We start from the raw sequence: 15905 nt of genomic DNA, 5'->3' as shown, positions 1-15905 counted from the left end.
CGTTTTCGTTTTTTTTTTTTGCCAAGTCCGGGGATGCCTACTTTGGAACGAAGAGGACAGAACCTCGCATAGGAGATGGTGAGTATGTTTTTTTTCACAGGTCCCCTAGGGATACTTTACCGGACAAGTGGACCGATGCTACAGGTTACATAGGTGAGTATGTGTACATGTGTGTGTGTGTATGTATGTTTAATAAACTTATACTGTCACGGTGTGTGTGTCCTGTGTTTTTTTTAAACATTTTTTTACAGGTGAACTACAGGTACTAGTGGGCCCTTAATGCCCTGCATGCTGGTACTTGTGGTTCTCCAAGTACCAGCATGCGGGGCAGGCTTGCTGGGACTTGCAGTTCTACTTGTAAAGACAATGTTTGATATTCTTTATTTACACCACACCACACAATCAACCCGCCACCCACCGCCACCAGGGGTGGCGGGGATAGCCCCGGGCTATCAGCCTGGGCCTGGGGTGCCCTGGAGAGGGTGACCCCTTTATTGGGGGGGTCCCCAGCTCTCCAGGGATCCCCGGCCTGGGCTGACTAGCGGTCAGGGCTGATGCTGCGGCTGGGGGGCCCGGTGAAAGGGCTCCCCTGGCTGTGGCATCAGCCCCCCGCTAGAAAAAGTCCAGTGCTGGTTCTGGAACATACAGGGGAACCCTACTCATTTTTTTCCCCTGTATTTCCAGAACCAGGACCGGATCAGAGCCCAGAGCTGGTTGCGCAGAATACGGGGGACCCCTACGTCGTTTGTCCCCCGTATTTTGGCAACCAGCTCTGGTTCTGACTAGCCCGGTGCTGGTTGTGTTTAAGTACAGGGGACCCCTATGTCGTTTGTCCCCTGTATTTAAGCACACCCAGCACTGGGTCACTAATGCCCGGGGCTGGTTGCTCTTTTTTTGGGGGGGAGGACGCCATTTTTTTCTCTTTTTACACAGGTTTTTTTTTTTTTATTTACCACAGCAGCACAGACGGGTCTCACGGACCCGTTAGTGCTCTGTGTCAATGACACAGATGCAAGTAGCACGGATCTCCTGGTCCGTGCGTGCATCTGTGTCATTGAAATACACAGCAGCACAGACGGGTCTCACTGACCCATCTGTGCTCTGTGTCACTGTCAATCACACAGATGCATGTAGCACGGATCTCACGAGTCCGTGCTACATGCAAATGAGCACCATAATGCTGATTGGCTGAGAGCCGTGACAGACGGCTCTGTCAGCCAATCAGCACTTTGCCCATTAAAGGCAAAGGCATTTTTTTTTAAATGGCCGCTCGAGGCAAAACCTCGAGATCCGACAGCAGATCTCGAGGTTTTGCCTCGGGAGAGGGATCCGGGGCAGACAGGGAGATCCGAGCTTGGGCTCGGATCGCCCCGGATCCCCGAAGTTCGGGTGGGTTCGGTTCTCAGGGAACCGAACCCGCTCATCCCTAGTAATGTGTAGGGATGTGCTCTGGACCATTTTTGCTGGATTTGGATTTGGCTCTGATTCGTCATCCGGTTTTGGATTTGGATTTGCCAAACCTGCCGTGACTGGCTTTGGATTTGGATTTTTCACAAAAATTTACAAAAAAAGCTGATTCGTTAATTTCCAGTCATTTACAGTCAATTTAGACCACCTCACAGCTTATAAGGCGTCCATAACTTTATTGCAATTAAAGACACTGTAACAACTTACAGCTAAATTCTACTAAAATAAAGACACCTTAACGCCAACGCCAGGTTCAAGGAACCACAGCCTGCCACCCAAACCAAAACACTAGCCCGCATCCAAAAAGAAAAACAACACCCAAAAACACACCTACCATAACCAACCATAACGCTGACAAATGCACCCCATCAGAGAGGAAAAATGTAACTTGTTCCAACCGCAAACTTGGATACCACACCAACAAACCACCAGACCCAGAGGCAAAACAAGAAACAGCCCTATTAATCTTCCGGCGAGCCGTATCCAAGGCCAAAAGGTCTCTAGAAACTGTTCATACATTGTGAGGGACAACATCCGACCACACCAAGCACACCTCAGGCCACCATGACCATAGGGCGGCCAAGTCAGCCTTCATCCACAAGATCAGCTTAATACTCCCAACTGTCCAATAACATTGCCTCCAAGGTGAATCGCCAACCATGACATGCCCCCACAGCGCTTCTCATGATAAAACAGAAGGTACAAAGAGCCGACCAATGCATAACGTGGACCCCAAGATTACCGATCCTGACGGCCACCGAACAGGGACGTCCTTCTTGCAATCCCATGCTCCTCAGCCCAATAAATAAATGAATGGCCCACAAGCCACACTTGCTCAGAAGACACGGGCAAAGTTGTAAAAGAACAAACAGAACTAAAATGCTGCAGTGATAGAACTTATATAAGAAAAAGGATAGAGTGGTAACCTAGAAGGTGAATGTTAGTAGCAATATCCAAGTGAAGGAGAAAATCTAAAAAAAACCTCCCGTGAGCCCTGAATAATAAGCCAATTGAATTGCGGCCCTATTGGAGGAAAAATTTAAAAATCCCTTCACACCCTCAATTTTTGAATGCTAGCCATTCAAAAACTGGCGGGTAAATGACGTTTCTGGGTAGGAAAAAACACAACTTTTAAGCTTATCACATCTAACATATGACTTAAAGGCGGATGACCTCAAACTACCAATACGGCAGATTGAGGCAACCCGCTGGCCGCTGCGCAAGAAGCTGCGCCAATACGGAAAAAGTACCATATTGTGCAACATTCAAACCCAACTGTCCCAAACAGCGCTTATACACAGCAGCAAACTAGTCAAAGGGGAGGAGTCAGCATGAAATAACCATTGCGAACCGGCTGACGGGCGCAGACCCGCATATAAACCAGCCCAGCGCAAAGGGCAAATCTTAGTAATAGGATGAGGCCTGATGGTAACCAGTTTCAGACCGGGGGCTTTTGCACAGGACAGCCCTGATCTGAAATACCACATGCTTAAACAATAGACCAGAGTCAGCAAATCTCTTACTAGATGCAAAAAGCTCCCTAATCCGCAAAGCACCAAAGTATGCCAGCGCAAATGCTAATTGGAACAAAACAGAATCAAAGTCAGAAAAAGCAATTAACGAAATTACCCCAACCAGACGCTGCAGCAGTGCCGCATCAATTGGGCGCCGAGAATCACCCACCATGGGGCTTTCTTTAGCCCAACCTTTAAGGGCCTTAGACAGCACAAATGACTGTGGGGTCGTGACCTCCATGAAAGAGAGAGAAAAAGCAATACCCATTACGGTGGAAGCCATGGCCATCTCATATCGGCCCCTCTAATAATGACCCCACACAAACCCAACCAAGTGCTGATCTAAAGACTTACCAGCAGAAGGATACCTACCAGATAAGTGTACCAGTCGCGCAAAATAGACAGAGCCAGGGACCTCCGAACCAGGCCGACTAACCCAGTTAGGCAATCAGCCAGGCAGAAAACGGACAAGCCTTCCCAATCGGATTAGCCTCAGTGGCCAAATCCGAAACCTATGAAAGTGAAAATGGGGCAGGGAATCCCTATCCCATTCTCAATGACCGGCACGTGTAGTGCCCTAAAAACAATAATTTCCTGTAAATACATCAAAACTAAGAACCTCAACAGACGCAGTGCCATAGGAGAAGAAGAAAGCTAATTATTAACAGCGTGCACCACTCTCAGCTTGCCCCACCAAAAATTATATTCCGGTTAGACAATTTATCATCCCACAAATCCACAGCCACTATAACTGGAAAAATTCCAATAACAGCAGTTGGACCAAAACCATATGATATCCATGATGCAGGCCATGGAGCAGCACACCAGTCCCCTTGAAAGAATGCTCCGAAGTCAGTTATACCAGCAGCATCGGTGAAGAAATGTAACTCAGCATTGTCAACTGGCTGCTAGGGCCAAATCAACTCCAAAATTGAAATCTCCTAAAATGAAACCCACACCATGAGGTCATTCAGGATTTCCCTGTAAAGGCAAACACAGAAATGCGGGTTGGAGACGCCCCACAATAGCACGCTCCAGCCTACTGCAAACACCCCTCCCATCGGTATAATCCGGCAAGCAAAACTAAATTAACCTAGGACCGACTGCACCTGACTAGAAAACAAAACGTCCCGACAAACTGCACTATCCAATGGGCCGATGAACAAAAAGTCATCTAAATAATATGCTATGCCCACATGGCCCTTACCAGCCTGGACACACAAATGCAAGAAAGTGCCAAACTTTTCAAAATAAGGACACAAGATAGCGCAGCCCATGGTGGGGCACCTGTCCACAAAAAATTGGCCATCCAACTTAAAACCCATGCAACGTAGGGACTCTGGGCTTCATTCAGAGGCGGCCGTACGGCCTACGACCGCACGGCTGCCTCGATGTTTGTCCAGTGCGCATGCGCACGAGGGAGCCAGCTTCTTCGTGCGCATGCGTGAGACCCACTACAACCGACAGTGCCGGTTGTAGCGGGTCTCTTTCCAAAGGGGGCGAGCTGTTGATGTTGATTGACAGCTCGCCCTGTTTGGAAGGCAGGCCGGGGTGGTGGCAGCCCAAATGGAGGCGTTCCCATGGGAATGCCTGGCGTTTTTATGGAGGCCCCACTGAGATCACTAGTGATGTCAGTGGAGAGCTTCCGGCTCTGACAGAGCCAGAAGCTCTCCGGGGCTTACGACAAGTGAGACCCTACCCTAGGGTCTCGTCGTAAGCCCCGATGGTCGCGATGGTCATAGACCATCGCGACCATCACCCTAGCGGTCATTAGAGCTGTGGGTGTAAACCCACAGCCTAACGACCGAAACAGAGGCGGGCGGTCAGGATGCAAGCGGCCGCCCAGTTTCGGAGCGACCGCTTGCATCCTCCGACCGCCTCTGAATGAGGGCCTCTGGTTGCAAAGGCAGTAGGCAAAAAGCAGATTCCATGTCCAATTTAGCCATCAAAGCCCCAGGACCAAAACCCTTAATCATCGCGAGCGCCTCATCAAACAACTGGTACTGAACCTGGCAAAGCGAGTGAGGAATTGCATCGTTCACAGAGCCCCCATGAAGGTACGACAAATGCTGAATCAAACGGTATTTACCCTGGACCTACTTGGGCACAACACCGATAGGGGAAATGCACAGGTCCGGCAAAGGAGGGGAGGTAAACGGCCCGGCATACGGCCGAAAGCCACTTCAGCGAAGACTTTCTGTCGCACCACATGGGGATGCTCTCTGGCCGAATGCAAATTCCAGGAGGAGACCACATGCAAAGCGCCAGCTACAGGTAACCGGAAACCTTAACTAAAACTGTCCAGCAAAAATTGGGAATCATCCCGCAAGGATACCAGCCAAACCATTTAGCTAACTCATCTAGTGCCACCGAGAATAGGCCATACTCCGGCAACGTCAGACCTGCCCCCTGAACTGCCCTTCGAATCTTGACTTACAGTCCTTGGCGGGGTGACTGCCATTACAGTTGCGGCAGGAGTGACGAAAACGACACCCATACTGAGAATCATTATAGGCAAAACACTTCCCCTTACCGAACACATTACCACCGGCATGCGAAGAGAGGGTAGCCTTCCTACTCTGCACCCCTTCCGCAGGCACCTTAGCTTCCTGGGTAGCTGCTAACCAGACCTCAATATACTTACGGCCCAGAGGCATAACCAGCTGACCGTCTTGCTTCCTACGAAAATGTTCGTCACAATCTCTCCGAACAAAGCCCTTGGATTTAACGAAAATATTGTGCACCAAATGAATATACTTAATGACATTATAGTGCACCAAGAGGCGCGTTTCGAGGCAGCAGGCCTAAAAAACCAGTATGCCGCTAAGCCAATGGTGAAAGCCACAGCAAGAATCCTCCCCACTCTCCCCAGATTTCTTGGCTTTATCCAAAGCTTTCTTCATGTCATCGGTTAGAGAGAAAACATCCACAAACTTGCAACACACAATCGTGGCGCTTTTTTACACAATGCCACAGTAGTGCCCCTTATTCACATTATGCCACAGTAGTGCCCCTTATACAAATTATGCCACATTAGTGCCCCTTACACGTATTATGTCACAGTAGTGCAACTGATTGACATGTGGCATCAGAGCAGTAAGGCATGACCTCATCAGGCTCACCCCTCAGGCTTCTCCAAGTCACAGGTGTTGTGACCTGGACTCTCAACAGAATCATCGGGCTAGACCTCCACTCAGCAGCAGGGACAAAGTCGCCATGTTCTCTCCTTCTGTGGGACCCAGCTCAGAGGAGACAGAGAAAAGGAGACCACTGACAGTTTTGCCCCAGTCAGGGTGTACAGCATGCGCACAGAATACAGGTATGAAGCAACATGGTAGAAGGGGGCGCTTAGTGCCGAAAGGAGAGCACAGAGTGTCACTGCTATATCTACTCAGTGGTGATTCAGACTCAGCTGAGCAGGAGCCTGTGGAGCACCCAACCTAGGCCATGGCACGAGCTCCGGTTGTTCCGTCCTTGCTTCACCCTGCATGTTGATATTTGAATAATAATATTCAAGTGTAATAATATAAATAATAATAATATTCAGTCATGGCCAAAAATTTGGAGAATGACACAAGTACTGGTTTTCACAAAGTTTGCTGCTTCAGTGGTTTTAGACCTTTTTGCCAAATGTTACTATGGTATACTGAAGTACAATTACAAGCATTCCATAAGTGTCAAAGGCCTTTATTGACAATTACATTAAGTTTATGCAAAGAGTCAATATTTGCAGTGTTGACCCTTCCTATCAAGACCTCTGCAATTCGCCCTGGCATGCTGTCAATCAACTTCTGGGCCACATACTGACTGATAGCCGCCCATTCTTGCCTAATCAATGCTTGGAGTTTGTCAGAATTTGTGGGTTTTTGTTTGTCCACCCACCTCTTGAGGACTGACCACAAGTTCTCAATGGGATTAAGGTCTGGGTAGTTTCCTGGCCATGGACCCAAAATTTAATGTTTTTTTCCCCAAGCCACTTAGTTATCACTTTTGCCTTATGGCAAGGTGCTCCATCATGCTAGAAAAGGCATTGTTCATCTCCAAACTGTTCTTGGATGGTTGGGAGAAGTTACTCTTGGAGGGTGTTTTGGTATGATTCTTTATTCATGGCTGTGTTCTTAGGCAAAATTGTGAGTGAGCCCACTCCCTTGGCAGAGAAGCAACCCCACACAAGAATGATCTCAGGATGCTTTACTGTTTGCATGACACAGGACTGATAGTTGCGCTCACCTTTCCTTCTCTGGACAAGCGTTTTTCCAGATGCCCCAAACAATCTGAAAGAGGATTCACCAGATAAAATAACTTTACCCCAGTCCTCAGCAGTCCAATCCCTGTACCTTTTGCAGAATATCAGTCTGTCCCTGATGTTTTTCCTGGAGAGAAGTGGCTTCTTTGCTGCCCTTCTTGACACCTGGCCATCCTCCAAAAGTCTTTGCCTCACTGTGCATGAAGATACACTCACACCTTGCTGCTGCCATTCCTGAGCAAGCTCTCCACTGGTGGTGCCCCGATCCCACAGCTGAATCAACTTTAGGACATGGGGCTGGCGCTTGCTGGATGTTCTTGGGGGCCCTGAAGCCTTCTTCACAACTATTGAACCTCTCTACTTGAAGTTCTTGATTATCCGATAAATGGTTGATTTAGGTGCAATCTTACTAGCAGCAATGTTCTTGCCTGTGAAGCCCTTTTTTGTGCAAAGCAATGATGACTGCACATGTTTCCTTGCAGGTAATCATGGTTAACAGAGGAAGAACAATGATTTCAAGCTCCACCCTCCTATTAAAGCTTCCAGTCTCTTATTCTAACTCAATCAGCATGACAGAGTGATCTCCAGTCTTGTCCTTGTAAACACTCTCACCTGTGTTAACTAGAGAATCACTGACATGATATCAGCTGGTCTTTTTGTGGCAGGGCTGAAATGCAGTGGAAATTTTGTTTTTGGGATCAAGGACCTCAATCAAACCCACACGCTAGATGCATATGCTCGCTAGATGTGTATGCAAATTCAGTTAAGTGACATCAAGGCAGACGAATGCACAGCAAGACATAAGCACGCCCACTATGTCTTGGCGTGCGATTGTTCTGTGTATGGAGACACCCACCAGCCTGTCTTAAGATGCCCAAATCATCTCCTTTGTATGTGTATACAACCATCGGTACATCGTGTGCCATCGGGAGCGAATGTAGTGCTTGTGACTGACCATACCCTAGCACAAGTACTGCAAGTGCTTCAGTGTGAAATACAACCATGTGATGTGTACTATGATGCTGCCTCTTAATTATGCACACCTCTGAAATGGCGTTAAGATGATCAGGCACACCTGCGTTTGCACCTCCACTCCCCCGTTTCTAGTGGCCAGCCTCTGTCATCACCCACAAATGGCTTCTCCTATCACTCACTCAGCTGGGCAGTCTATATATATACTGGACACTCACTGGCTGCCTTCCAGATAGCAAAGAGTATCTACCTATTACTGGCAGAAACATAACTAAATGTGTATCATTAATAATTATTATAGCATAAATACCAAGGGAAAGTCTACATCACCACTTCCATATGCTGTTATGTGACTGGTTCCCTGGACTTGTATGCCTTTGCCAGTAGTGTCCCTGCTGTGTGGATTGTGTACCCATTAAAGATTCACTTCTGATCTTCCTTAACAACTTTCTCTTACCATAACTAAATAAAAAAACACACCTGGCCAAATCATATTGTATATTACAGTTATGGGTTGGGTACGGGATGCCGGCGCTCGGGATCCCGGCGGTCAGAATCCCAATGCCGGCATTCCGACAGGGTTATAATTAGAGATGTGCGCTGCACCATTTTTGCTGGTTTTGGATCTGTAACATCTTCGTGTTTTGGATCTGGATTTGGTTTTGCTAAACCGCCCTTGTGTGTTTTGGTTTTGAATCTGTATTTTTTATTTTATTTTAAATGATAAAAACAGCTAAAATCACATAATTTTGGCCTGTTTTTGTTCCTACAGTAATATTAACCTTAATAACAATAATTTTCAGACATTTTGACCACTTCACAATAATGTTTTCACTATTTTTCACCAATATAGGCCAAAGGCTGCAGCGAGCTGGCTGGCTAAAGTAAGCAACAGAGCAGTGGCACAAACGCATGGCAGTTGGACATCTATGAAACATTGCCACACAGCAGTAGCAAACAGGATCGCAGTTTAATAAACTATAATAATGTCAGTCGGCAATGCCCCAAATTGTGCAAAATGTAAAGAAAAGAGGTGCACGATGGAATTGTCCTTGGGCCCTCCTACACACTCTTTTGTGGGATATTAAAATGGACATGCACAGGTTAACAAACCAATCACTTTAGCGACTGACACTATTGTGGCTGAAGTACTTGGTTTCGTTGGGGCCCCACAAAACTATTTTTTGGAAGGACTACCACCAATCATTAAGGAGAAGGTTGATGATGAGGGTGTTGTTGCTGGAGATTGCACGTGCTGGTCCACCTGCTGGTAGCTGATACTGGACTGCTTGTTATTAATTTACAAATTATTATAATTTTGTTAAATAAATTGCATGAACTTGCTGCAAAGGTAACAGGGAGGAGGTGTCTCGGTGGTTAACGTCCCTACCTCTACTAACTTTGGCTTCACAAATGGTACAGATGCCTTCACAACTGTATCAGGATTTGGGTTAAAATAATTCAACACCAAAGACGTGGCTTTTATGGTCTTATGCCTGACAATGTTTTTCTTTTTATCACGAGCAAGAACTGCTGCCACTAGTAGCTGATTTACACAAAAACCATCCTCATCATCAACACCCTCATTAGCGTCAGATAGGACATAAATATCCCCCTCATCCTCCTTTTGCACTTCCACCACACTATCATCCTCAATTTCTATTATTTCACCATCTAATATTAGCACAGCCGTCATGGCATTAGTGATCCTCTGTGCAACTGGATGACAGCTGTTATACTTGCTCTCTCTATCAAAGGATTGTTTAACAGTCAATTGTTCTTTTTAACTTCTACAAGTAGTAGTAGTCTTCTTGTTCCCTTTCTTGGATGAAGATCCACCCCCAGCAGCAGCAGGCCTAGTGTTCAAGGATTCTTCTGAAGAATCCTGGATAAGGGAGAAGTCACTTAGCCTTATCTTGGATGCAGAACTACCTCCTATCATTATTGAGGATATTGATGATGAAGGTGTTGGTGGTGGAAATTGCTGTTGCTGGGATCTAGCTGAGGGAAGGGAGCTAACTGATGCTGGACTGTCTGTTGGTATTTTTTAGCACCAGTTTCTGATTTCCCCAAAAACGCTCCATGAACTTGCTGCAAATGACATAACAGGGAGGAGGTTCCCTACCTCTTCTTACTGGGGCTTTGCAAACGCTACAGATAGCTTGACAATTGTTGTCCAGATTTGGGTAGAAATAATTCACACATAAGTGGATTATTTTCCCTTATGCCCAGGCATAACAATAGCCTTATTCTTATCATGGGCAAGAACTGCTTCCACTGGTGCCTCACTTACACAAAGAACATCCTCATCATCAATATCCTCACTAGAGCCTGCATCAGCTGCACAAATATCCCCCTCATCCTGTTGCACTTCTACCATAGTGTCCTCTATATCTAGGTCAGCAACTTCTAGACTTGTGCTGCTCATCCCCACATTGGCAGAGGGTACACAAATTGAGAAAGGAGGCTTCTCTACTAGTTAAGAAAGGTCAGGCTTACACATAGCAGACTTTCCTCAGGGATTTGTGACATTTCTGTTTCTGAACACACAGTTTGTTCTACTGCCTTAGTGGTTTTCATTTTTATGACACCTCTTCTAGAATCGGAATGAAATGGTCTTGCATCCTCATGAGCGGCAGAAGAAGATGCTTCACTGACAGTTGCAGAATCATAAATGAGCCTTTTTTTTCCACTGCATGTGGTGAATGCCATGTTGGCAATGTTTTTCTGCAATAGACTTTCCCTTTGTTAGAGGTGTTTTTTTTTGCTTTAGCAATGTAAAATATTGTTTTTTGGATTTTAATGTCCTAGATGACGAAGCAGTATCGTCATGATGACTGATGGTGACAGCAGCTGCAGCGCTAGTGCTTGGTTGCTGCTCCTGCTGTTCTTTTGATTGATTGTCATGTTCCATATGGACGCTTTCATTTATTTTTCAGAAAAAAAACCCTGTGCCCACCGACTGCAACACACTATATGGTAGCCCTTGATCTACTGACCATTACTGACTGTTATGTCTCACACAGACAGTATTACGGCCTGAATTTTAACAACCAAATAATTTATTTTAATGAAACAAAGAAAGTGGCCACTGACTGCGACACGCTGCGTTGTAGCCCTTGATCTACTGACCGTTACTGACTGTTACATCTCACACGGACAGTATCACGGCCTGAATTTTATCATACACAAAACATTTTTTTTTATAAAACTAAGAAAGTGCCCACCGACTGTGACACACTGCATAGTGGCCTTTGATCTATTGATGGCTACTGACTGTTATATCTCACACAGATAGTATCATGGCCTGAATTTTATCACAAGCAAAATAGTTTTTATTTGTCGAAGAAGAAAGTGCCCATTGACTGCAACACACTGCGCAGTGGCCCTTGACCTACTGACCGCTACTGACTGACATACGTTATTACGGCACCAAATAAAAAATAACTTTTTTAAGCCACACATACAACAATATTATTATTATATTAAATGATATTCCTGCACTATAAAAAAAAAAACAATAATTTCTGAACTGCCTATCCACAAAACTAGCCCGGCCAGTATTATCTAAGGGACTTTAGGTGGCACCAGAACCGGATTTAGAGCTCATGGGGCCCAAGGCAAGATACCAATTTGGGGCCCCCCTCCCTCAAACAATCTTGTGCATATATTACAGTAGGTGTCACTGGAGCAAGATACACATCATAATTATATAATATATGGAATGTAGTTATTATACCGACATGCGGCATCCAGGCTGAAGAAATCCCGGCGCTGGAATGCCACTACCCAGCTACAAGACCGGCGCCAGAATTACTTACCAAAAGTGCACAAGAATCCAGCTAAACCACCTAGTAGCAGAGACCAGCGTTCCCAGTCATGCAGTGCGCGGGTGACGTCATGACGTCACCCGCGTGCTGATGATCCTGTGCGGCCGTGCCTGCTGGATCATATTAGATCCAGTCAGCGTGCAAGTGAAAGGGACATCCTGGACGGCGGTGACTCAGGTAAGTACCGTACTTGCACTGCAATAAGGGGCCTGCATAAAGGACACTGCTACAGAGGGGGCCTGCATAAGGGGCACTGCTACACAAGGGAGGCTGCAAAAGGGGCACTGCTACAGGGGGGGCCTGCATAAGGGGCACTGCTACACAAGGAAGGCTGCATAAGGGGCAGTGCTACAGGGGGGGCCTGCATAAGGGGCACTGCTACACAAGGAAGGCTGCATAAGGGGCACTGCTACAGGGGGGGCTGCATAAGGGGCACTGCTACAGGGGGGCCTGCATAAGGGGCTGTCAATGTTAATTAAAATAAGACCTACCCCGAAAATAAGCCCTATGGTGTTTCTTGGAACCAAAAAAAAAATAAGACAGTGTCTTATTATCGGGAAAACACGGTAGATAAATATTTACAAACTTATGTACAATCCCAAAAAGCATATATCAGAGACACTATGGATATTATTAGAATCCTAGAACAGATAGAATGGGCAGAAGGACTTTGGTTGCGTACCAGCGATATTACATCATTATATTCAGTAATTAATCAGACACAAGGAGTTGAAGCAATACGGTTTTTTCTTGAAAATGACCCAGATCTTCCCCAAACACAGATAGAATTCATTATTAATTGTATATGGTTTATATTACAACACAATTATTTCTGGTTTGGGGACAAATATTACAAACAAACTACAGGAACTGCTATGGGGACCAGGTTTGCCCCAAGAATGCCAACCTGTTTATGAGTTGGTGGGAGGAGTAATTTATATGGTGTGGGCATGACTTCGGGGCGAACCTGGTCCTTTGGCTCAGATATATAGATGATGTGATTTTCATCTGGAGAGGTGATGAGGAGACATTAAAAGAATTCTTGGATTATATCAACAGAAATACGAACAACTTGATATTTACCACAGAATATAGCAGAAATGCAGTTAACTTTTTAGATCTAACAATCTACATTGAGAACAACAATATACAAACTAAGACTTATCAAAAGAAAGTAGATGTTAATAGCTATATTTTGACATCAAGTGGAAATTATCAAAACTGGTTGCGTAACATCCCTTTAGGGCAATTTAGAAGATTAAGACGTAATTGTAGCAACATAGATGATTTTGGAATTCAGGCTACCAACATGAAAAAACAATTCCTAGATAAAGGATACAAAGAGGAGGCTCTCAACATTGATTTGCAAAAAATAAAGGAGATGGATAGGAAATCAATTCTAACATATAAAGACAAGACAAAGAACAGTGACAATAAATTTAAAACAACATTTATTACCCAATACAACAAGGACAACAAAGAGCTAGAATTTTTTTTTTACGTAGACATTGGTATATCCTCTTGGGGGATGAAATCTTGGCAGACATTTTACCTGAGAAACCAAGGATAGTGTACCGCAAAGCAGAAAATCTTAAAATGCAATTGATGCACAGCCATCTAGCTAGGACCAAGCAAAAACAAACTACACTTTTGGGAACAACAATACAGAATGGGTTCTATTACTGTGGCACATGTATTCACTGTAAGAAATATAGGAAGACGACTAAAAAAATATGCAGCTTTACCTCTAATGTCACAAAAAAACAATACAAAGAGAGCATATTACATGTCAAAGTAAGGGGGTGATATACTTGATTAATTGTCCCTGTGGTTACCAATACGTGGGAAGGACAATAAGACCGCTAAAAACAAGAATAGGAGAGCATATAGGTAATATAAGGAAAGGTTTAGAAACTCATAGCTTATCGAGACATTTTAAAGAGAAACACCAGAAAGACCCCACAGGTCTAGACTATATGGGAATAAAATTAGTACAACCCAACTGGAGAGGGGGAGATTATGAAAAGAAAATAAATAAAGAATAACTAAAGTGGATATTTTTATTAAAAACACTTAAACCATTAGGATTGAACCTGGACAATGAGATCAAATCACTAATCACAGGTTAAATGTTTCTAGATTATATGTAGAGCTTGATACTTATCCCCCACCTGGAGTTCTCATTCCCCCCTCCTTCCTACTCCTCCCCCCCCTTTCCCCTTCCCTTTAAGCTTATTGAAATCAATATAAAATAATATTGAGTAGATTATCAACCTGTGTAAACACTAATCATTTATATGTAGAAGTTTGTAAATGTTTGTGCATACAGTTTATTATGGAATGCTATTAGATTATCTTAATAAATCAACATTTTCAATTGGACAAGCCTGATTGAGGATTCTCTTTTGCCGCTATTGTATCCAATTATGACATCATAGAGACAAGGTATTTAAGAGACAACACATTAAGAGATCTATATACTCCCTGACGAAGACCCAGGAAGGTCGATATGCGTAGGAGCAAGCAGCACAGTTTAACCACATCACTTTCGCAGTGTAATTATCTTTGCCGGCTGTTACGAGACTGACATGGGACCAGGAAGTCGGAGGACTTACATGGTCCGGAGCGCGCGTGGAGGACAAGCCGAATAGTAACGAGGACCATCGGGCTGCTAAACCCCCAGACAGGACGGAGAAGGACGGACGGAGGGGTTAAAGAGAACCAGCAACCTAGAGACGCCTGCACGGCGAGGAGACGACATGGCCAGATGTGAGCACGGGACACGTGAATTCAGAGGAGTAAGGTAAAACTCCGTGAGAGAAGGGGGCACCCGGCGGAGTTATTCCTCTAGGAGCTCTTAGGCAAGGTTGGCGCCTCCCCAGACTATAGCTGCAACATTGGCAGGACCACGGACAGATCCTTGGAAGAGGTGAACCGCCGTATGTCCAGCTAGTTTGGGCAGCACAGCCGGAGTCTGATTTCTTTCCCCATTATTCTGCAATCCCAGATCTCTATCATACCCGCACAGGTACCATATTGTCACCGCCAGTGTGAAGACTTATGCATGCCAACGGCGATGCAATTGATCACTGATTAGAATAAATATCTTGACTAAGATCATTTATTCAAATATAGGAATTTCTTCCATCATCAGGTTAGAAGTGTGGGACGCCACACCTCTAGAGACTTTTACATCTTTTTCTTATATCAATTATTAAGGTTAATACAAATATTTTTTAAAGGCACACATTATATGTAATTTGTCTTGTATGCACTATATTTGTTATTTGTTGTACTGTTATCCTATTCAGTTTTGCATCTTATACCAGTAAAAGATATTACTATTACTATCTCCTCATTTTTTATACGTCACAATACTGCATTTAAGTTAGAGTGGATAAACACAGATGTGAGTTAACATATATAACTCAATTGCACTAACTAATGTCAGGCGCGACTCGTCAACTCACTGTATTTAAGTATACTTACCCGACAGCAGGCATCCAGACTGCTATATATATATATATATATATATATATAATGTGCTTCACTTGCTCCAGTGACACTACTGTAATATATGCAGTTGTTACTGTAATCAAATGCACACTAGAAAACATGAGAGCAAGGCAAAACATATACAAATATAACACAGAATAATACTACTTGCGCGTGCACACACAGAGACTCACACACTTGTAGAATGGAAATATTAAATGAAGGCCAAGGCCTGCCTTTTGCAAACCTGCAATGTAGAACTGGAGGAATGGGGAACAAACGGTGGAAGACAGGAAGAGAGGGGGACAAACAGAAGTAGATGGGAGGAGTGGGGGACAAACAGAAGGAAACCGGAGTAAAGGGGGAACAAACAGGGAGACG

Source organism: Taudactylus pleione, unplaced genomic scaffold, assembly GCF_031769625.1.
Source record: "Taudactylus pleione unplaced genomic scaffold, aTauple2 ptg000612l, whole genome shotgun sequence".
NCBI classification, from domain to species: Eukaryota; Metazoa; Chordata; class Amphibia; order Anura; family Myobatrachidae; genus Taudactylus; species Taudactylus pleione.
Note: the sequence above shows the minus strand (reverse complement) of the source record.